The 24,443-nt window shown below is 43.2% G+C and overlaps 1 protein-coding gene across 1 annotated transcript in view; it reads right to left on the reverse strand.

Moving 5' to 3' along the window:
• The window catches only part of LOC129830258 (semaphorin-3F-like), a 98,072-nt gene extending 75,305 nt beyond the window's left edge, over positions 1-22,767 (reverse strand). Inside the window, exon 1 of the mRNA XM_055892683.1 lies at positions 22,434-22,767. The gene's annotated coding sequence lies outside the window, so the exon portion shown is untranslated. The remainder of the gene's footprint in view (positions 1-22,433) is intronic.
• Positions 22,768-24,443: the final 1,676 nt, after the last annotated feature.

The raw sequence follows: 24,443 nt of genomic DNA on the forward strand, positions 1-24,443 counted from the left end.
GTCTACAATTTATTTTCTGTGGTCTTGGCTGATTTCTTTTGATTTTCCCATGATGTCAAGCAACTAGGCACTGAGTTTGAAGTTAGGCCTTGCAATACATCCACAGGTACACCTCCAATTGACTCAAATTGTGTCAATTAGCCTATCAGAAGCTTATAAAGGCATGACATCATTTTCTGGAATTTTCCAAGCTGTTTAAAGTCACAGTCAACTTAGTGTATGTAAACTTCTGGGTTAGGGTTAGGGTTAGGTTTTGTAATACAGTGAATTATAAGTGAAATAATCTGTCTGTAAACAATTGTTGAAAAAATGACTTGTGTCATGCACAAAGTAGATGACCTAACCGACTTGACAAAACTATTGGTTGTTAACAAGAAATTTGTGGAGTGGTTGAAAAAACGAGTTTTAATGACTTCAACCTAAGTTTATGTAAACTTCTGACTTCAACGGTATATCTATTCTACCCTGCCTTTCTAATGTCTTCGAAAGCTAGGTTAATAAACAGATAATCGACCATTTCGAATCCCACCGTACCTTCTCCGCAATGCAATCTGGTTTCCTCGTGGGTCATGGGTGCACCTCAGCCACGCTCAAGGTCCTAAACGATATCATAACCACCACCGATAAAAGACAATACTGTGCAGCCGTCTTCATCGACCTGGCCAAGGCTTTCAACTCTGTCAATCACCGTATTCTTATCGGCAGACTCAACAGCCTTGGTTTCTCACATGACTGCCTCGCCTGGTTCACTAACTACTTCTCAGATAGAGTTCAGAGTGTCAAATCAGAAGGCCTGTTGTCCGGACCTCTGGCAGTCTCTATGGGGGTGCCACAGGGTTCAATTCTCAGGCCGACTCTCTTCTCTGTATACATCAAGGATGTCGCTCTTGCTGATGCTGGTGATGCTCTGATCCACCTCTACGCAGACGACACCATTCTGTATACTTCTGGCCCTTCTTTGGACACTATGTTAACAAACCTCCAGACGAGCTTCAATGCCATACAACACTCCTTCCGTGGCCTCAAACTGCTCTTAAATGTAAGTCAAACTAAATGTATGCTCTCCAACCGATCGCTGCCCGCATCCGCCCGCCCGTCTAGCATCACTACGGTTCTGACTTAGAATATGTGAACAACTACAAATACCTAGGTGTCTGGTTAGACTGTAAACTTTCCTTCCAGACTCACATTAAGCATCTCCAATCAAAAATTAAATCTAGAATTGGCTTCCTATTCCAAAACAAAGCATCCTTCACTCATGCTGCCAAACATACCCTCGTAAAACTGACTATCCTACCGATCCTTGACTTCGGCGATGTCATTTACAAAATTGCCTCCAACACTCTACTCAGCAAACTGGATGTAGTCTATCACAGTGCCATCCGTTTTGTCACCAAAGCCCCAAATATTACCCACCACTGCGACCTGTATGCTCTCGTTGGCTGGCCCTCGCTTCATATTTGTCGCCAAACCCACTGGCTCAAGGTCATCTATAAGTCTTTGCTAGGTAAAGCCCCGCCTTATCTCAGCTCACTGGTCACCATAGCAGCACCCACCCGTAGCACGCGCTCCAGCAGATAAATTTCACTGGTCATCCCCAAAGCCAACTCCTACTTTGGCTGCCTTTCCTTCCAGTTCTCTGCTGCCAATGACTGGAACGAATTGCAAAAATCACTGAAGCTGGAGTCTTATATCTCCCTCACTAACTTTAAGCATCAGCTGTCAGAGCAGCTTACCGATCATTGTACCTGTACATAGCCCATCTGTAAATAGCCCACCCAACTACCTCATCCCCATATTGCTATTTATTGTTTTGCTCCTTCTGTATCTCTACTTACACATTCATATTCTGCACTATCACACCAGTGTTTAATTGCTAAATTGTAATTATTTCGCCACTATGGCCTATTTATTGCCTTACCTCCCTAATCTTACTGCATTTGCACACACTGTATATAGATTTTTCTATTGTGTTATTGACTGTATGTTTGTTTATCCCATGTGTAACTCTGTTTTGTTTCTGTCGCACTGCTTTGCTTTATCTTGGCCAGGTCGCAGTTGTAAATGAGAACTTGTCCTCAACTGGCCTACCTGGTTAAATAAAGGTGAAATATAAAATTTTTATAAAAAAGCACACAAACCTATTCCCCCTCAGGAAACTAAAAAGATTTGGCATGGGTCCTCAAATGGTTCTAAAGCTGCAACATCAAAAGCATCCTGACTGGTTGCATCACCGCCTGGTACGGCAACTGCTCGGCTTCCGACCGCAAGGCACTACAGAGGGTAGTGCGTACGGCCCATTACATCACTGAGGTTAAGATGCCTGCCATCCAGGACCTCTACCGCAGGCGGTGTCAGAGGAAGGCCCTAAAAATTGTCAAAGACCCCAGTCATTGACTGATCTCTCTATATTACCGCATTGCAAGCGGTTCTTTCCATGCGGTAGGACCAAAAGGCTTCTCAACAGCTTTTACCCACAAGCCATAAGACTCCTGAACAGACTATTTGCATTGTGCCAGCCCCTCCCAACCCAACCCCTCTTTTACGCTGCTGCTACTCTCTGTTTATCATATATGCATAGTCACTTTAACCATACCTACATGTACATACTACCTCAATTAGCCCGACTAACCAGTGCCTGTATAAAGCCTTGCTACTGTTATAGCCTCGCTACTGCTATTTTTATTTTTACTGTTGTTTTTATTTCTTTACTTATCTATTGTTCACCGAATACCTATTTTTTACTTAAAAATTACACTGCTGGTTAGGACCTGTAAGTAAGCATTTCACTATAAGGTCTACACCTATTGTATTCGGCACACGTGACAAATAAACTTTGATTTAATTTGAAGCTAACTGGTTAGCTACTTCCATACACAAATAAGAGAACACCTCACTCTGACCATTTTACTCGCTTAGCAGAGCTGGTTAGGCTGGTTAGGCTGTTTTCATGTTATCCAGAGCATTGGTGACTGTAACTGTGCTGCTGGCAACAATTTAATTATGCTTTTTTGATGGACGTTTACTGACACCGGCCATATTCAATAGGTGTTGAGCGTTCGGAAATTCAGCAGTTATTCTGCGCTCTGGCACACTCAGATGAGAGTGCTCTGAAATCGGTGTAGATAGCCAGAGCTAATTTATGTCCATTGAGAACGCACAACGACTATACCACTTAGCTAAGAATGATGTGAATAATCAAGTCAATAAACGATGGGTAGTTAGATAGCATATAGTTAATGTATTACTAGCCAACTAACATTAGGTAGCTAGCTAACATACCGGTACCTACTGCTGTAATGATATGCTATGCGGTTCGTAAGGATAGCGTAGCCAACAAATTGTCCACCAACGTGTAGCGTAACTTATTTGAAAAGTCATTACTTCATTACATTGCTCAACATTTTCTTAACATTTGTAATAATTAGTTAAAGCAATGAATTTGTATCCGCTCTCGTCAGACTTCGGCTGCATATTTTCCGCCATTTTCTTCAAATCTGAAAACGTTGTGAAGTCACGCCTATTTTCGGAAGAATTGCATTTTGTATACATCATATTTCGGCGAATGTAGTACAACATCCGGGAACTTTCTGCATATTAACTCTGCATACTATAACCAATAAGCATACTACATACTCAATTTGCGTCACAAATAGTACAGTTAGTGCGGTTAGTATGAGTATTCGAACACAGCTATAGTCACCCTGTTCATGGCTCCTTAGCAACTTTGCAGTATTTCCTTTTTTTGTGTGTTATTTCTCAAATTATTGGCTCAGAACGTCCTCTGCACTATTACATACAGCCAGAAAGAACTTAGAGCGGTGGTAATTCACCACAATTTCGACCAGAAATACGACTTTCCTGAACTGACCCTGTGTTTGTACCCCCCAAGGCAATTCCATTTATCCCAGAGACTGCTCCAAGACGCCGCCGGCAGAGATGAGGTATTCAGAGTGGACTTTAATTCTGACTCAGGAGGTGTGCATACCATCCACCACGAGCTCAGGGCGAGGATCTTTTTCCAGAGAGACAACAGGGACTGTAACATACTCTGTTTCACGGAATCATAGCTCAATCCTGATATACTGTCCCCTTCCAGCCAGCTGGGTTGTCAGTACATCGCGCAGACAGGAATAAACACCTCTCCGGGAAAAAGAAAGGCAGAGGTGTATGTTTCATGATTAACTACTTATGGTGTGATTGTGGTAACGTACAGAAACTCAAGTCCTTTTGTTCACCAGATCTAGAATACCTCACAATAAAATGCCGACCACATTACCTCCTGAGAGAATTCTCTTCGGTCATCGTCACAGCTGTGTATATTCCCCGTCAAGCCAATACCATGACGGCTCTCAAGGAACTACACTGGACTTTGTGTAAACTGGAAACCGCATATCCTGAGGCCGCATTTATTGTAGCTGGGGACTTTAATAAAGCAAATATTAGAAAAACGCTACCCAAGTTTTATCAACACATTGCCTGTGCCACTCGCATATCAAAAACTCTCGACCATTGCTACTCTCCCTACCGGGACGGCTACAAGGCCCTCCCTCGCCCTCCCTTCGGCAAATCAGATCACGCCTCCATCCTGCTCCCCCCTTCCTATAGGCAAAGACTCAAACAGGAAGTACCGATGGAAAGGACTGGTCTGACCAATCGGAATCCATGCTTCAAGGTTGTTTTGATCAAGCGGACTGAGATATGTTCCGGGTTTGCCTCTGAGAATAACATTGACGTGTCCACTGACACGGTGACTGAGCTCATCAGGAAGTGTATAGGGGATGTTGTTCCCACTGTGACGATTAAAACCTATCCAAACCAAAAACAGTGAATAGATGGTAGCATTCGCGTAAAACTGAAAGTGCGAACCACCGCATTTAACCATGGCAAGGTGACTGGGACTATGGTTGATTACAAACAGTCCAGTTATGCCCTTCGTAAAGCAATTAAACGGGCATAAAGTCAGTAAGGAGACAGAGTGGAGTCGCAATTCAACGCCACAGTCACAAGATGAATGTGGCAGGGACTCCAGACAATCATGGATTATAAAGGGAAAACCAGCCACGTCGCGGACACCGGCGTCTTGCTCCCGGACATGCTCCTGGACAGTGCTGCCGATTTGGAGACCGTAAGTATCCCTAGCCGCATCCTCAGAGCATGAGCAGACCAGCTGGCTTGTTTATTTCATGTGCAACTCTGTGTTGTTTGTGTCGCACTGCTTTGCTTTATCTTGGCCAGGTCGCAGTTGTAAATGAGAACTTGTTCTCAACTAGCCTACCTGGTTAAATAAAGGTGAAATAAATACACATTTTAAAAATGCTTGGCTAGTCAGAGGGCCTCCAACTCACAGAAGGAATATTTTGTTCACAGACTGACAGACTCCCCTCCACCTGCGGATGCACCTGTGCCGTAGTCTTGAGACATTTAACCAATCATGACTCATATTGTTTACACATCACGAGAACAGTCTGTTCATTGAGCTATGACACCATGCATCCAAAGCATACATAGCTTATTTTGTTGTAGGGAGTTGTGTCTCCTGTTACTCTGCTGTCTCTTTTGTCACTTTAGGCTCCATGTGTTATGACTTCATTGCATAAATCAAGAGCCCAGTGTTCAAGAACCCAATGATGTGTTTGAGGAAGTGCGTGCTGCTACCCGAATGTCTGTCTGGAGGGTCCTACAGTGTGTGTGTTGTGGCTCCTCTCCGGTATCAGCTGTAACCAGGCTCCCTCCACGCTAGTCTAGGGTCCAATGTGTAATCTAGGCCAAGTGGTGAACTTTGGAGTTGACCATTAAGCTCTTGCACTCCTAAATACTGGATTCAGCACCTCCCTTCAAAGGCTGTTAAGACCCTGCTGTCTTATCTGCTCCTATTTGAAGTCCTTCACTTCCATGACCATGACTATGTCTCCTTCTGTAGCGCCACAACAGGCCTGTCAGCAAGCACAAGACTCAAGGCACGTAGTAGGTGAGAGACAAATTAAGTTGTTACTTTTCGAGAAGAAATAACTACAAACATTTAAAAGTTGGCGTGCGTGAGCCTCAGCTAAGCAAAAAAAACTTTAATCTGTCTGACTAACTATTGTCTGCTTTCTCATTATTCGTATTTTGTCAAAGGTTGTTTTCCTCTTGCAATATGTGTTTTGGAAATGTATTGTGCTTTTTCTGTTATTGCATGGAGTTTAAAAAAAATGTCTGCTTTGTCTGTAATGTCGTCACCTGTCTGCTTTGCTGCACAGTTATTGCCCTATCTTGGTCAGGTCATTATTGTGAAAGAGAATGTTTTCTCAATGACATACCAGGTTAAATGAAGATGAAATAAAAATTAAAGATCCAGCCTCCTTCAAAGTGTTACTGGCAGCATAGCCTAATTTTCTAGGCTATTTCACAAGGAAAGTGTCACACTTTATAAACTCAGCGAATATAAGGAATGAGAAGCATACATTTTCGACAACAACAAAAAGCTTGGTAGCTGCGGTAGTCATCACAATTTAAGTGTTTCAGAAATGCTACAATATATATTACATATCTATTTTACTAATTTAGCAGACACTCTTATCCAGAGCGACTAACAATTAATGCATTCATCTTAAATAGGAATGGAAACACTAGGGTTTAGAACACCAGCTAACTGTTTCCTGAATTTACTGAGACCATGACCTCTGCATGCATTAATGAGAATAATTTGCTAGTGTCAAACCATATTCTGTATGAAAACATGATACCTATTTTGAAAGCTTTTAAATGATATGACATTCAATAGCACCACATACAGTGCCTTCCGAAAGTATTCAGTCCCCTTGACTTTTTCTATGTTGTTATGTTACAGCCTTATTCTAAAATTGATTACATTTTGCAAATGTATATAAAAAAAAAACTTTGGGATATAAAAGCGATGACAACTTACCAACATTACAACCAGGAATACGTCTTTCCTGAAGCAGATCCTTTGTTCGGACCTCCACCCTGGACATGGGATCTTATCCTAGATGCTGACCCAAAACAACACGGTCGTCGCAGGAGAGGCAGACGGAGCAGCCTGCTAGGCAAGCACACCATCCACCGCTCCCGAGCATATTACTCGCCAATGTCCAATCTCTAGATAACAAGGTGGACGAAATTAAGGCATGTGTTACCTTCCAGAGAGACATCAGAGATTGTAACATTCTCTGTTTCACGGAAACATGGCTCACTCGAGATATGTAGTCAGAGTCGGTACAGCCAACCGGTTTCTTCATGCATCGCGCCGACAAAAACAAACATCTCTCTGGTAAGAAGAAGAAGGGGGTGTATGCCTTATGATTAACGACTCATGGTGTAATCACAACAACATACAGGAACTTGAGTTCTTTTGTTCACCTGACCTAGAATTCCTTACAATCAAATGCCGACCGCATTGTCTTCCAAGAGAAGTCTCTTCGATTATAGTCACAGCCGTGTATATCCCCCCCCAAGCAGATACCTCGACGGCCCTGAAAGAACTTCACTGGACTCTATGTAAACTGGAAACCATACATCCTGAGGCTGCATTTATTGTAGCCGGGGATTTTAACAAAGCTAACCTGAGAACGAGACTTCCTAAATTATATCAGCATATCGAATGCGCGACACGGGCTGCTAGCATTCTGGATCATTGCTACTCTAAATTCCACGATGCATACAAAGCACTAACCCTCTGACCGTGACTCCATTTTGTTGTTCCCAGCCTATAGACAGAAACTAAAACAGGAAACGCCTGTGCTCAGGTCTGTCCAACGCTGGTCTGACCAATTGGATTCCACGCTTCAGGATTGCTTCAATCACGTGGACTGGGATATGTTCCGGATAGCCTCCGACAACAACATTGATGTATACGCTGACTCGGTTAGCGAGTTTATTAGCAAGTGCATCAGAGATGTCGTACCCACTGTGACTATTAAAACATTTCCTAACCAGAAACCGTGGATTGATGGCAGCATTCGCGCAAAACTGAAAACGCGAACCACCGCTTTTAGGCAGGGCGACTGGAAACATGAACGAATACAAACAGTGCAGCTATTCCCTTCGCAAGGCAATCAAACAAGCAACGCATCAGTAAAGAGACAAAGTAGAGTCGCAAGTCAACTGCTCAAACACGAGACGTATGTAGCAGGGTCTACAGTCAATCACGGATTACAAAAACAAAACCAGTCCCGTTGCGGACATCGACGTCTTGCTCCCAGACAAATTAAACAACTTCTTTGCTTGCTTTGAGGACAATACAGTGCCACTGACAGGGCCCGCTACCAAAGTCTGGGGGCTCTCCTAGTCCGTGGTCAGCGTAAGTAAAACATTTAAACGTTTTTCCCTCGCAAGGTTGCCGCCCCAGACGCGTTCTGTCTCCTAGAGATGAACGTGCTTTGATGTGAAAAGTGCAAATCAATCCCAGAACAACAGCAAAGGACCTTGTGAAGATGCTGGAGGAAACAGGTACAAAAGTATCTATATCCACAGTAAAACGAGTCCTATATGGACATAACCTGAAAGGCCGCTCAGCAAGGAAGAAGCCACTGCTCCAAAACCGCCATTAAAAAAGCCAGACTACAGTTTGCAAATGCACATGGGGACAAAGATCGTACTTTTTGGAGAAATGTCCTCTGGTCTGATGAAACAAAATAGAACTGTTTGGCCATAATGACCATCGTTATTTTTGGAGGAAAAAGGGGGCGGCTTGCAAGCCGAAGAACACCATCCCAACCGTGAAGGACAGGGGTGGCAGCGTCATGTTGTGGGAGTGCTTTGCTGCAGGAGGGACTGGTGCACTTCACAAAATAGATGGCATCATGAGGAAAAGACAATTATGTGGATATATGGAAGCAACATCTCAAAACATCAGTCAGGAAGTTAAAGCTTGATCGCAAATGGGTCTTCCAAATGGACAATGACCCCAAGCATATATCCAAAGTTGTAGCAAAATGTCTTAAGCACAACAAAGTCAAGGTATTGGAGTGGCCATCACAAAGCCCTGACCTGAGCAAGGAGGCCTACAAACCTGACTCAGTTACACCAGCTCTGTCTGGAGGAATGGGCCAAAATCCACTCAACTTATTGTGGGAAGCTTGTGGAAGGTTACCCAAGACATTTTACCCATGTCACGTTCCTGACCTATTTCTGTTAGTTTGTTGTATGTGTTAGTTGGTCAGGACGTGAGTTTGGGTGGGCATTCTATGTTTTCTGTTTCTATGTTGGTTTAGGGTTGCCTGGTATGGCTCTTAATTAGAGGCAGGTGTTTGGCGTTCCTCTAATTGAGAGTCATATTTAGGTAGGTTGTTTCACAGTGTTCATTGTGGGTGGTTGTCTCCTGTGTCAGTGTTTGTCGCACCATACGGGACTGTTCGGTTATTTATGTGCAGGCTATTTTCCCTGTTCATGCGTTCTTCGTGTTTATGTAAGTTCATCGTCCAGGTCTGTCTACTCCGTTTGTTATTTTGTTAATCATCAAAGTGTATTTCGTTTCGTGTTTTTTCCATCTTGTTTATTAAAATATCATGTCTTCACAATCCGCTGCATTTTGGTTCAATCCCTGCTCCTCCTCTTCGGATGAAGAGGAGGAGGACAAGTGTTACAGAACCACCCACCAAATCTCCAGAACCAAGCAGCGGATGTTCGAGCGGGATTATACACAGGACTACTGGACTTGGGAGGACGAGCTGGATGGAAAAGGTCCTTGGGCTCAACCAGGGGAATATCGCCGCCCTAAAGCTGAGCTGGAGGCAGCAAGAGCAGAGAGGCGGCGATATGAGGAGGCAGCAAGGAAGCAAGGCTGGAGACCGGAGAATCAAGCCCAAAACCGGCGTTATGAGGGGACGCGTCTTGCACGGAAGCCCGAAAAGCCCGTGAGTACCACCCAAAAATTTCTTGGGGGGGGGCTAAGAGGTAGTGGGCCAAGGGCAGGTAGGAGAACTGCGCCCACTTACCAGGCTAACCGTGGAGAGCGGGAGTACGGGCAGACACCGTGTTACGCAGTAGAGCGCACGGTGTTCCCTGTACGTGTGCATAGCCCAGTGCGGGTTATTCCACCTCCCCGCACTGGTAGGGCTAGATTGGGCATTGAGCCAAATGTCATGAAGCCGGCCCTACATATCTGGCCACCAGTACGTCTCCTTGGGCCGGCTTACATGGCACCAGCCTTACGCATGGTGTCCCCGGTTCGCCTACATAGCCCGGTGCGGGATATTCCACCTCCCCGCACTGGTCGGGCGACGGGGAGCATTCAACCAGGTAAGGTTGGGCAGGCTCGGTGCTCAAGGGAGCCAGTACGCCTGCACGGTCCGGTATTTCCGGCACTACCTCCCCGCCCCAGCCCAGTACCACCAGTGCCTACACCACGCACCAGGCTTCCGGTGCGTTTCCAGAGCCCTGTTCCTCCTCCACACACTCTCTCTATGGTGCGTGTCTCCAGCCCGGTGCCTCCAGTTCCGGCACCACGCACTAAGCCACCTGTGCGTCTCCAGAGCCCTGTACACACTGTTCCTTCTCCCCGTACTCGTCCTGAGGTGCGTGCACTCAGTCCGCTGCCACCAGTGCCGGTACCACGCACCAGGAATATAGCACGCTTTGAGAGTCCAGTGTGCCCTGTCCCTGCTCCCCGCACTAGGCTTGAAGTGCGTGTCCCCAGTCCGGTGCCTCCAGTTCCGGCACCACGCACCAGGCCTACAGTGCGTCTCAGCCGGCCAGAGTCTGCCGTCTGCCCAACGGCGCATGAACTGCCTGTCTGCCATGAGCCTGCAAAGCTGCCCGTCTGCCATGAGCCTACAGAGCCTTCCGCCAGACAGGAGCAGCCAAAGCCTTCCGCCAGACAGGAGCAGTCTGAGCCATCCGTCTCCGCAGCGCCATCTGAGCCATCCGTCTCCGCAGCGCCATCTGAGCCATCCGTCTCCCCAGCGCCGTCTGAGCCATCCGTCTCCCCAGCGACGTCTGAGCCATCCGTCTCCCCAGCGCCGTCTGAGCCATCCGTCTCCCCAGCGCCGTCTGAGCCATCCGTCTCCCCAGCGCCGTCTGAGCCATCCGTCTGTCCCGAGCCATTAGAGCCGCCCGTCTGTCCCGAGCCGTCAGAGCCGATAGTCAGTCAGGAGCCGCTAGAGCCAGTCGTCAGTCAGGATCTGCCAGAGCCGCCAACCAGACAGGATCTGCCAGAGCCGCCAACCAGACAGGATCTGCCAGAGCCGCCAACCAGACAGGATCTGCCAGAGCCGCCAACCAGACAGGATCTGCCAGAGCCGCCAACCAGACAGGATCTGCCAGAGCCGCCAACCAGACAGGATCTGACAGAGCCGCCAACCAGACAGGATCTGACAGAGCCGCCAACCAGACAGGATCTGCCAGAGCCGTCAGCCAGCCATGAGCGTCCAGAGCCGTCAGCCAGCCATGAGCGTCCAGAGCCGTCAGCCAGCCATGAGCGTCCAGAGCCGTCAGCCAGCCATGAGCGTCCAGAGCCTTCAGCCAGCCATGAGCGTCCAGAGCCGTCAGCCAGTCATGAGCTGTCCCTCAGCCCAGAGCGGCTATTTATTCAGAACTGCCCCTCAGTCCAGAGCTGTCTCTCTGTCCGGAGCTGCCTTTCAGTCCGGAGTTGCCCCTCTATCCTGAGCTACCTCTCTATCCTGAGTTACCTCGCTATCCTGAGCTATCCCTCTGTCCTGAGCTATCCCTCTGTCCTGAGCTATCCCTCTATCCCGGTGCTGCCCCTGGTGTCGATGTTACCTAAAAGATTTAGTGGATGTAAGATGAGGGTGGTCATTTGTAGGGGGAAATGTAAGCTGGGATTGACTATGGTGGGGTGGGGACCTCGCCCTGAGCCTGAGCCACCACCATGGTCAGATGCCCACCCAGACCCTCCCCTAGACTTTGTGCTGGTGAGCCCGGAGTTCGCACCTTATGGGGGGGGTTATGTCACGTTCCTGACCTATTTCTGTTAGTTTGTTGTATGTGTTAGTTGGTCAGAACGTGAGTTTGGGTGGGCATTCTATGTTTTCGGTTTCTATGTTGGTTTAGGGTTGCCTGGTATGGCTCTTAATTAGAGGCAGGTGTTTGGCGTTCCTCTAATTGAGAGTCATATTTAGGTAGGTTGTTTCACAGTGTTCATTGTGGGTGGTTGTCTCCTGTGTCAGTGTTTGTCGCACCATACGGGACTGTTCGGTTTGTTTGTTCATCGTTATTTATGTGTAGGCTATTTTCCCTGTTCATGCGTTCTTCGTGTTTATGTAAGTTCGTCGTCCAGGTCTGTCTACTCCGTTTGTTATTTTGTTAATCATCCAAGTGTATTTCGTTTTGTGTTTTTTCCGTCTTGTTTATTAAAATATCATGTCTTCACAATCCGCTGCATTTTGGTTCAATCCCTGCTCCTCCTCTTCGGATGAAGAGGAGGAGGACAACCGTTACAACCCAAGTTAAACAATTTAAAGGCAATGCTACCAAATACTAATTGAATGTATGTAAACATCTGACACACTGGGAATGTGATGAAAGAAATAAAAGCTGAAATAAATCATCTCTACTATTATTCAGACATTTCACATTCTTAAAATAAAGTGGTGATCCTAACTGACCTAAGACAGGGAATTTTTACTAGTATTAAATGTCATGAATTGTGAAACACTGCATTTAAATGTATTTTGCTAAGGTGTATGTAAACTTCCGACAGTCAAGTGAAATTCATAGATTAGGGCCTAATGAATTTATTTCAATTTACTGATTTCTTTATATGAACTGTAACTCAGTCAAATATTTTAAATTGTTGCATGTTGCATTTACAGTACCAGTCAAAAGTGTATTTTCTTTCTACTATTTACGTTGTAGAATAATAGTGAAGACATCAAAACTATGAAATAACACATATGGAATCATGTATTAACCAAAAAAGTGTGGACTCTGCGGTCCAACTCATCCCAAACGATCTTAATTGGGTTGAGGTCGGGTGATTGTGGAGGCCAGGTCATCTGATGCAGCACTCCATCATTCTCCTTCCTGGACAAACAGCCCTAGCACAGCCTGGAGGTGTGTTGGGTCATTGTCCTGTTGAAAAACAAATGATAGTCCCACTAAGCGCAAACCAGATGGGATGGCGTATCACTGCAGAATGGTGTGATAGCCATGCTGGTTAAGTGTGCCTTGAATACTAAATAAATCATTGACAGTGTCACCAGCAAAGCACCCCTACACCATCCCACCTCCTCCTCCATGCTTCACGGTGGGAATCACACATGCAGAGATAATCTGTTGACCTACTCCTCGTCTCACAAAGACACGGCGGTTGGAATCAAAAATCTCAAATTTGCACTCATCAGACCAGAGGACAGATTTCCACCGGTCTAATGTCCATTGCTCATGTTTCTTGTCCCAAGCAGGTCTCTTATTATTGTTGGTGTCCTTTAGTAGTGATTTCTTTGCAACAATTCGACCATGAAGGCCTGATTCACACAGTCTCTTCTGAACATTTGATGTTGAGATGTGTCTGTTACTTGAACTCTGTGAAGCATTTATTTGGGCTGCAATCTGAACTGATGAACTTATCCTCTGCAGCAGAGGTAACTCTGTGTCTTCCTTTCCTGTGGCAGTCCTCATGAGAGCCAGTTTCATCATAGCACTTGATGGTTTTTGCAACTGTACTTGAAGAAACTTTCAAAGTTCTTGAAATTTTCAGGATTGACTGACCTTCTGTAACGTTCATCGTTGGGAGAAAGAGAGGAGGACCAAGATGCAGCGTGGTGAGTATTCATATTCCTTTTAATGAAAACCGAATACTCGAACAAAACAACAAAATAACGATAAACGAGAATAACACGAAACGAAAAAGTCCTGTCTGGTGACATACACAAAGACACAGGAAACAGGAACAATCACCCACAACCCACAATGACAAAACAGGCTTCCTAAATATGGCTCCCAATCAGAGACAACGACTAACACCTGCCTCTGATTGAGAACCATATTAGGCCAAACACATAGAAACAGACAAACTAGACCTACAACATAGAATGCCCACTCACATCACACCCTGACCAAACAAAACATAGAAACATACAAAGCAAACTATGGTCAGGGCGTGACACCTTCATGTCTTAAAGCAATGATGGACTGTCGTTTCTCTTTGCTTATTTGAGCTGTTCTTGCCATAATATGGACTTGGTCTTTTACCAAATAGGGCTATCTTCTGTATACCACCCTACCTTGTCACAACACAACTGATGGGCTCAAACGCATTAACAAATTAACTTTTAACAAAGCACACCTGTTAATTGAAATGCATTCCGAGGACTACCTCATGAAGCTGGTTGAGAGAATGCCGAGAGTGTGCAAAGCTGTCATCAAGGTAAAGGGTGGCTACTTCGAAGAATCTCAAATATTAAATATATTTTGAGTTATTTAACACTTTTTTGCTTACTACATGATTCCATACATGTTAATTCATAGTTTTGATGTCTTCACTGTTATTTTACAATGTAGAAATAGTACAAATAAAGAAAAACCTGGGAATGAGTAGGTGTGTCCAAACTGTTGACTGGTACTGTATATTTTTGTTCAGTGCATCTAGCAAGCTGGGCAATAGTCCTTGAAATGTCGCCAGTCATTCAGGTGTAACCAGAGCCATATGTGTTAGTGAGCATGTTTGTTCTGCTGCGTCCAAGCCCACTCTCTGACAAAATGATTTCCAGACACTCAAAGTAAACTGGGCAAAGTAAACACAATATCACAGCGCTTGTCTACAAACCTACTGGCAGCAACAACAACACAAATGTATTCAGAAGATAAATTAGCATCTGCTTTTGTTTGGGTCACCTAAACATCAAAAGAGCTCCAAAGATAGTCTCAAACACTGTTAGCAAACAAACTCAAGCTGTGTCCATGAATCTAGATGGACAGGGAGGGACAAGACAGGTATGCCCCCTGCTCTCCCCCTTATGTGATAGAACAAAAGTGGAGCTTTTGCGTCACCCCACATTTATGCAGTCCATCGACCCTCCCCCGCCTGTCTCTGTTGGTAATCCAGCCCCCCAGGTCTCAATCCCTTGAAGCGGAGGTCCTGTGTGTTGTAATGGTACAACATGAGCGAGGCAGCGTTAGAGAGCTATTTTGCCGAGAGGAAAAAAAGAAAGGGCGATCTATGGACACCCTCCCATCACATTCCAACACCTCTTTCAAATGGGCTTGCTCTTTTGATTTAAACAATAAACACTGGATTCTTTTGTAATTACCACTATGTCTTGCCCTACTATTTATACCCAACCGCTGTTTTCCAGCATTGGATTGGCTTATGAAAGAACATTATTTATTTGTTTAATTTTTACATGCATGTTTGTTTTTGCCAGACCAAAATCCTGGCTTAACAGACCTTCAGTAATGTCGCCATTATTTTGATATAGATTTCACACACATTACAGTCCAATACAGTCAAGGCTGCACTGCACATCCAGAATTCTATGTTCAGTAGAACATGCTTCATCAGAATCACAACTTAGAAAATGCAACACTGAACTCTAAAGTAGAAGTAGAAGAATCCAAGACAACAAGCACTTCCGTCTCCGGGCCAAGAGACCAGTGAACAAGTGAGCAAATCAAAGTGAGACACAGAGACACCAGTCATGATAAATGCCTCTCTAGAGTCCTACTATCACTGGCTACATCTTCACTCTGTAAAAAGATTTAAGAATGGTGCATTGGGTTCCCAAAATGCACTTCAGTCAAAGTACAGTGGATATAGTAGGCATAGCACCAGGCCGTCCATGCCGCTACTCCATGCTTGTCTGAAAAAGACTGGCTCTATTTCTGGCAGGGGGCCAATAATCTTCAGAATGGAGCCTTCATACCCCGCGGGTTGACAGCTGCATGGATTAGCTCCCCTTGCCCGCTGTCAATGACGCCCCTGTATTGTGCCATTCCCTGTAAAAGCGGCACCAGATTTAGGAAGGAGGGTAAAGGAGAGGAGAGGGAGGGGGTTTAACAGTCAGGTGCTTCTGCTTTTGAAGTCTTGGTGACATGCACAAGTGCTTTGTGCTGGCAGTATACAGTATTTATATGCTATTAATAGTATATAATCAGTCTGATACTATCTCTCACTGTCAGTGGACGTACACTGATAATAAAAAAGAACTCTGCCCTTCCTCACCAGAGAGCTACTTGTCTTTTTCATGGCCACATTGGGTGTTTTTCAATATGCATACTACCGTGCTGCACACTCTCATGCTCCAAGTGCATTATCCGAAGATGTTCTCTTGAGTACGTTCTTGTGAGGACGAGAGTGTGGAGAAAGCATAAAACATTTAATTTGAGAAGCACTCGCACTCCCCCTACTGTATTAACTCACGCTGCATCTCCCCATTCACTGAACCTTCTTCCAGCCAGAACAATGGCAACAATAGAGACGAAACAAAATATACACAAAGCAAATGTTTTACTTCATAATTATCAGCTAGATATGTGAATTGTAGTCTAGCTAGACAGATAGCTCGTTAAACAGGCAAAAATGACCTAAAACGAATGTTATGCAAGGTAGATGTCAATTCTTTGTGGGTAGCGAGCTAAAAATGATTTGTGGCTAGCTAGCTAGCCAGTTAGTCCTATTGACTTACTACCGACTTCCCCATTCACTGAACCTTACTTCTTCTAGCCAGGACAATGGCAATAGAGACGAAACAAGATATACACAAAGCAAACATTTTACTTCATAACTATCAGCTAGCTATATGTGAAAACAGACAAAAATGACCGAAAACCAATTTTATCAAAGGTAGATGTCAATTATTCGTGTGTAGCTAGCTAACAATTATTTGTGGCTATCTGGATAGCTAACAGTAGTAGCTAGCCAGTTAGCTCTATTGACTTAGTATGAGATTACGACCTACTCACACTACAGTGCGTATTGTAGGCAGGTAACCATGTCACAAATAACACAGCATGTACTATTAACATATTAAGATAAAATATTGTAGTCAAGCAACATATGAGATGTGAATAGGCAACATTTCATTCCTAAAACCGGGAGTGTATTTTCTCTCGCTTCAGCGCAAATAATGGCCGCCATTAACTTCAAGAAAATGTGCAACATTTTTACGTGATTGCGTAATATTTCTTTGAATACTTTCCGTTGATGCATGCTTCAAAAAATGTACAAACGGAATACGCATTCGAGAAGTGCCCTCCGTACTCTGTTGAGCATACTTTGATTTGGACTCATACTCCGACCCTCCCATACTCTAATTTGCATGCTCGGAGCACAGTAGTATGCATTTTGAGAAAAACCCAATGTCTTTGATGTGGTGAGGTCAAATTTGTGGGTACAAAAAAAAGTACTTTTACATTTTAGTCATTTAGCAGATGCTCTTATCCAGAGAGACTTACAGTTAGTGCATTAATCTTAAGATAGCTAGGTGGGACAACCACATATCACAATCATAGTAAGTACATTTTTCTTCAATAAAGTACATAAAAAATTAAGTGTGAGTGTTATTTAGCTATGGGATTATTTAAGATACTCTTTGAAGAGGTAGGGTTTCAGAAGAGGGTAAGGGACTCTGCTGTCGTAGCTTCAGGGGGGGAGCTGGTTCCATCATTAGGGTGCAAGGACAGAGAAGAGCTTGGACAGGGCTGAGCGCGCACCCCTACACCATCCCACCTCCTCCTCCATGCTTCACGGTGGGAGGGCCAAGAGAGGGCCAAGAGACCAGAGCTGGCACAATGTCTGGAGTAATGAAAAAATATTTAATTCCAAAGTCGGCATCATACAGCCTAGTATATCTTAGGTCTTGTGTTCTTAAAGATTTGTCACAATAATTGTAGTAATTGAAAGTGTCTTTTATAAGAAAAAAAGAAGGCACAAAACCGAGAATCACGTTTCAGAAATTATTTAACGATGGCACTGCTCATAAAAATAATATAGACTCATAATGGCACCAACAGTAGCGGGCCTATGTATTTTAAGTCTGCCACACTCACTGATATCACCAATTATCACTCTCTTCCCCACTTCCCCCTCCTCTTGACCTCTAGGGCCCATGCTGGCCCTCATATTACACCAGCAAAACTCACTGAGGATGTCATGACAACCGTCTCAAGAGGCCAGTTGTATTTGTGGTGAGTTGGAGCCTGGCAACTTCTTGAATGCACCAAATCCTTGACGCCAAATTTAAGGAACGGAGAGTGTCAGAGAAAGTGATGATGAACAATAGCCAGGTCCCTATCTGAACATATATCTACATGATACCAGCTTTGTGGTGGGTTTCTGATGCACTGAAGTTCCCTCCAGTTGTTCTCTTACATCAAATGTCAAGATGGAACAATTAATGAACATGCTTAGTTGCAATTCTGCTACATAAAGATACATAATACATTTTAAGCATTATTATAAGACATTATAAAGGCTCATATGTCGTTATAACAAGTAATGCAGTATTATACTATACCTCTCTGCTTTATGTAAAGTTTTACTTACCACAATAACAACGTCATTAGTATATCACCTTCAAACATGCAATGCAAAGTGATTTACAAAAACAAGTACAATAGACAACTGAGACATATAACACATAGTTATTACTAGGGTTTCAGAGTAGGGATTCATATTTCCCAGTGAACCTACGAATGTTCAATCCCTGCAATAAAGCATATATTTCCATCAATAAAGCTTGTAAATGCAGAGATTCCCCCTAAACTGAAAATTACATTTAAAAGCATAATACCATTATTATACAGCATGTGCCACTGTAAATTACACCATCCAAAATATAATTTGACCATTTACTGCAAGATGTCAGCCAGATTTCTCTTCTCTCCCTTTCTTCTTACATTGTCACCTGTCTATCTAATTCACAGGTATTGTGAATTACTTGGAGATATTATGGCAATCTCTTTTTAAGAGATAAGACAAACACTAAGATAAAAGTTAAAGGTAAATCTCAAATAAAAATAGAGCTATTATGCACATCCTTAGGAGTCGGACAAACAGGACTTAGGAGCTGTCCAATTATACACAGTAGCAATGAAAACTGTCGCTCAACCAACCTCTGCCAGGTGACTGTGCCAGGACTCAAGGATAAGTCACAGTTGGATAGGTGGTGTTGCAAAATGAAATGAATCCACACTGGAGTATGAGAGCCTACATAGCCTGTTTCTATTTCAAAGAGTAGGGGAGATCAAGTTTTAGGAAACAGAATGGCGGTCAACAGAAATGAGTCAAGCAAGGCTCAAGATGAGAGATGGAGTATAAACTATACAGACAGGCAGGCTAAAGAAAGGTCAAAGTTATCGGTTCAGGTAAGAGGAATACAGTATGCACATAGACGTGCATGTGAACAAGAGAGATGAATGATCACACAGAGATGGACTTTTTCTTTTTAACGCTCGTTATGAAAATAATGCACATTAAAAGCTTCAGAGAGCCTTTCCTTTATCATAAGCTTGATTTATTTAATACTCTTTAATAGTCCTATAATCTTTTTTCTTCAAACTCACTGTGACCGAAGTTCCATCATTAATAGTACATTCCAATAACCTACTGTATGATTTCTTTCATGTTTTCTTTCATGTTTTCTAAATCTTACCATACCAACCTTACCATATTGACATATTTCTAAAGGCAAAGACAATTATAGAACGAATGTTGGTAAATGTTGTAAATGTTGGTAAACATCCATTTAAGGACCGTAATCTGCCTTTTCACCACTCACAGACCTTTTCCCTGGATTGCACGTGTTAGCAAATCTACCATAACTTTCTTTTCCCCCATTTTCATCCATACACTTAAAATGAAAAAACATTCTATGATTTCACTAAAGAGATGTCCTTGTGTCTATCCTTTAATATTTTAACCATGGCTGCAAAGGGCGAAAACCACTGAGAGCTTTTCCATGTTTTCTCCTCATGTATTTGTCGAGGCCCTCGCTCCTACCACAACGCTAGACCACTGTTTGACGCACTAAAAAAAGGAGGAGCAGTAAGTGTAGAATATATATTTCCATGTCAGAAATTACAGTGTGTCCATGCTTGTGTTTTTTCAGCTTCATGTCATTTGTTCATAAGGTCTTAGTGTAGAGTTTCCAGTGTCATGTGGGATAGTGTGCAGGTAGGGGAAACACTTGCAACATGACCACGTGTCACAGGACCACAAAACTTGTGAACAACTAGTAGGCCTACACTGAACACATCCTGCATTTATCTCTTAGATTAAACACTACACAAACAACACTATGAGAGTGGGCCCTATTCTAATAATAGTCTCGCTAAGAGGATAATAATATGTGCTGACATTATTTGAGCATGGACAGATAGCATAGGGGTGAATCAGATAGCATAGGGGTGAATCAGATAGCATAGGGGTGCATCAGATAGCATAGGGGTGCATCAGATAGCATAGGGGTGAATCAGATAGCATGGGGTGAATCAGATAGCATAGGGGTGAATCAGATAGCATAGGGGTAAATCAGATAGCATAGGGGTGAATCAGATAGCATAGGGGTGAATCAGATAGCATAGGGGTAAATCAGATAGCATAGGGGTAAATCAGATAGCATAGGGGTGAATCAGATAGCATAGGGGTGCATCAGATAGCATAGGGGTGAATCAGATAGCATAGGGATAAATCAGATAGCATAGGGGTGAATCAGAGACCATAGGGGTGAATCCATTTGAAATCAAACATTTTTTGACAGCACCCCTTTTGATTTGAATGAAACCTTCCATACATATTTGCCCATTGTGCTCAGAAAGTGACTTTTTGGACCTGAATGCCAAAACGTTCAAGAGATAAAGGTGATTGTGGCCATCTGGCTAGTATCAAAAAGGGCTTTCTACAAAATAGCAGCCTTAGCGCAGAAAGCTTTGAATCTAAACCATAAGCAACACGCACGGATATGCATTGCCAAACAACGCTACTGCCACCTTCTGGTTTGGAGTATTTTAACAAGGCTGAGTGGCTGGCGACTTCCAAGGTCTTTGCTGTGTGAACACAAAAGAGATTGACAGATTGACAAACGTTTGACAATCCTACCGTGTGTCTGACCATTTACCGTGACCATTTTTAAATGTCAACTTCAAATGGGAAATGGACATCCCAAGGATCCAGGGGGGGCGCAAAGACCATTCACTGGGGCAATGCTTGGGGCAAGACGCATCGCTGTGCCAGCTGTAAATTTAGTGATTGCTGTTTTTCCTTTCAAGTGACAACTACCAGAACGCAGTGGCTACAGCCTTACAATCGATGAAAACATACCTAAATATCAATATATTGAAAATGTGTCCTATGTTGTTGTTTTCCAGCTGGCTAGCATGAGGCAGTTCAGTCTTCAGAGGCACGTTATTTGCTGGAATCTTCAGTTTATTCTCCTTTCACTAGAGTAACACACTGTTTTTCAATTAAAAAAATGTGTCTTTCTGGTGCTCCTAAATATATTGGCAAATATATCAGTTATTGGTTAATATTTCCACTCTAAAATCGGTATCGGATCCAAAAATCCCTTATCGGTGGGGCTCTACCAAAAAGTCACATTCTGACTACTTCTTCCATGAGCAAACATGTATGGAAAGTTATGTTTAAATTAAAAGGGATGCTGTCAAAAAGTGATTGAATTCAAATGGATTTACCCCTAGGTCATAAAAAGTGTTGTGCTTTTAACTTAAAATACATTATGCAGAAGCTCTTCAGCCAGGAAAGCAGAGTATGAATTATACATAGGCCCACTAAGCGGGAAACATATCATGTGCATTTTGAAACCTCATCTCTGGTCCTCAAAAAGTTGGCTCAGGAGTTTGTAACGAAAATAAGAAATAATCAACTCAGGCAGAAGTTTGCCTGCCATGTGGGGAGGGATTTCATACCGACATTATCAATCAGATCAGTAAACCTAAAATGAGATGATAGAGAGCCTAATAAAAGCCCCATCAGGAAAGTAGGCATATTTGCAAATGTGGAATGAGGAAACATCAGAGCATGTGGAATCATTTGCCATAATTGTATCATTTTGAGGGAGGCTGATGGGGCAAAAACTCTTACGTCGAACCACGTTTTTAATAAAGCCTTTATAACCTCGTTATTGCTAATGTCTTTATAGCTGCTTCATAAATAAATAATTCATAAGCAAACGCATGCTAGGATGGTAAGGGTTTTGGAACATTTGGCAAAGCAGTACACGTAGCCTACACCTTTTTTTATAACACCGTTTCTGTAGTATGACTTGACTAAGACATTATTTCTGAATCGTGAGGATGTTATGAGTTATAACGTTACCTATAAAGCTTTAGAAATTGTTGGACTCCTTGTAACCTATAGCGTAAGCCTAGCGCGCTCTAACTGCGACTGAAGATGCCACAGGCCAATATGCATTACACAATGGTATTGCAAGAAAAGTAGACTCGTTTTCACGACAACAATTGGCCTTTCTCTGTGACACAAACGTGCTCTAAAAATAAATTAGTATTAAACTCACTTGAAATGCAGGTTGGCTCTGCCGGCGATGTCGATGGACAGTAGACTAGATTTCACATTCCGTGGCGTTGAGTAGACTTCCAAACTAAAAGTAGAAAATGTGTATCTCTGTAAGGCAACTTGTAATTCGGCTTCGCTGCTTTGTTAAGGTTTCGTAAGTTGTCAAAAAGTTTTTCCTTTAATTATAGTCAATAGGAATTACGTGATGCTTTAGAAATCTCTTACGTTTCCATTTACCAGTAAATCCTCCTCTGAAAACGTCGGAATGACAAATCCGGGCAATATTAGAATTTTGCGTTAAATTAGTGCTGGCAGGTGTTATGAGCTTGTTCTTCTTCCTCTGAGCTCTACTGTTGAAGGCGCTTGTCCCATTCTTGCTACCTCTGACCAAGCCAATCATGTCATAGTTAACTACCTCAATGCCAGGCAGAGCAGAGTGAATAGGAACTGACACTTTTTTCCTCTAGCAAGACCAATGTGAGATGTTCTTTCTGTCCTGTTTGTATTTGCATTTCGGGACTGAACTATATTGAATGAGTACGAATCAGAAACGAAAACTTAATCCAGTTTCATTTTTAAATGTGAAATACTTTTTTATTGACCAAATTGACAATTACAATTACAATTGCAATGTTAATTGGTCTACCAAACAATTTAAATAGGTAGCCTAGTTCCCTATGGTAGCTTCCTGTTTAAGTAAGACATCGCTCTGTTGTCCCTGCTTAAGATTTTGTTAGGCGAGTGTTTTCTGGAAAACTTTAAAACAAGTGTAAATAGTTGAGCCAGTACTATACTATGTGGTGTTCACTACCAATTTGGAACTGAATCCTGTAATGGATAAGTCACCTCCTCAAAAAGGAAAGCTTAGTTCCCAGTGGACATTACTTCCCAGAACAGTATAGTGTCAATGAGTCATCATTAGCGTGTAGAGAGTATATGGAATTTCATGAAGTAGGCCCACGGTGCCCAGGTGGACCTAGAAAGGACACCCCTTGGTCACAATGATGATGAGTCATCTTTCCTTTTTGTCACTGTAGATTAACACAGTTGACATCAAGGGACCACCCACATTTGTCTTTGCCTTTCAGTTACTCACTAAGGAAGATTTTTCACTGAGATCTTGCTCCATAGTGTTGAAGGTTAGCTACCATTTTGCACAATGGCCAATGGAGACCCCTGGTTTGTTTTGGGAGTTTACAAGCAGGTGAGGAATGGCTTTGCTGTGATGTGAATACCTGTCTTATCCACCCCTCATGGTTGCCCTTTCTCCACTCGCCTGTTGTATGCCACCAAGCTGCAGGAATCGCTGAAGTTCCCAGACACTGGAATTACCCCATGCTGCCACATGAACAATGACAGCAGCAACATCTTTCTTAAATTGCACAGCATGAACTCAGTGGCCATGCCCACTTGTCTCCCTCCTCCCTTTCTCGTTCATTGTCATCTCCATCTAAATTCCTTCATGAATTTTGTTCTGAGTCAGTGTATCCCTGAAAGTGTAGGGATACAAATATAGACACATTTTAGGGGAGATCATCCTGATGTTTCATAGAGCAATAGCTACAGTATGACTGATGATGGCGCTGTGACTTTGTGTGATCCCTAGGTCAACTGGCCCAAAGGAAATGTAGTGTGACTACCACCTGCCTTTATTCATATTTTGGGATGACAGAGAATGATGGAGAATTTTACTTCAATTGAACTGCAATGACAGCTAAACTCTCTTCCTTTACTAAGCTGATTATTGTGTTTTGTTAAGATTGAGTGTTTTGGTATGATAAATCATCATGAATTATAAACCATAGCTCTGGTTGTTCTTAGGGTGAAAAACCAACGTTGTGGAAAAGTTACACAATTAATAATTATGCATAAAACGGTCAGATCTGATGTTCGTGGAAATATTTGATTTGTTTAAAAATGCATAATGAACACATGGATATTAGAAAGAATCAAATTAAAAGGATTTTTTTAAACGTTGTGCGTTGACATTCCTAAGTCGCCACATAAGTCA

Source organism: Salvelinus fontinalis, chromosome 31, assembly GCF_029448725.1.
Source record: "Salvelinus fontinalis isolate EN_2023a chromosome 31, ASM2944872v1, whole genome shotgun sequence".
Lineage (NCBI taxonomy): Eukaryota > Metazoa > Chordata > Actinopteri > Salmoniformes > Salmonidae > Salvelinus > Salvelinus fontinalis.